Here is a 675-nt window from a genome sequence, read left to right as displayed (position 1 = left end):
CTTTGGGGGCTGTCATACATCTCTAGCATAGAGATGGATGCGCCCTCTGCCTTCCCCTCTTCCACTATTTGGGTGCAGGGCAGAGGACTCTGTCCCAGCAGCAGATAGGGGCACCGGGTTGCTACAGTTCTCTGCTAGCGACCAGAGTGTGGAGGAGGTTGAGGAACTAGCACTCCACCAGGGTATGTGTTCCTGGGGCAAACGAGGCCTTAGGGCTGAGGAATCTTGTTGGCTGGGAAACCACTAAGTCAGGTCGGGGTTCATCGCACCGACTGGGCTTGCCAGAACCCAGCGCGCCACCGCCTCCCTCCACACATGCACACACACTATTTGCAGAAGACCCGGTTCCCGCCAGTCCAGGAAGAGAAAGAGGGCGGCGGGGCCATTTTGGATAGGAGAGAGCGGAGATGCGTTGCGAGCAAACCCGACGCCCCCAAACCAGGAGCGCCGCCGGCTCGGCGGGCCAGGGCGGAACCCAGGGACGCACGCCGGCGAATCTAGCTAGATAGGGCGAAGTTCCTGGAGGAGGAGAAGAAAAAGAAGAACCGAATTAAATCCTGGCCCGATCTTCAACGCTGAATGGAGGAGGCGGGACAGCCAGCGGGCGTGCCCGCGCGGAGGATCCCCAGCAAAGGGGGTGGGGCCAGCGACGCTTTTAAAGCGGACGCCCACGAC

Source organism: Marmota marmota, unplaced genomic scaffold (assembly GCF_001458135.2).
Source record: "Marmota marmota marmota unplaced genomic scaffold, marMar, whole genome shotgun sequence".
Classification (NCBI taxonomy): domain Eukaryota; kingdom Metazoa; phylum Chordata; class Mammalia; order Rodentia; family Sciuridae; genus Marmota; species Marmota marmota.
This window is presented reverse-complemented; position numbering follows the sequence as displayed.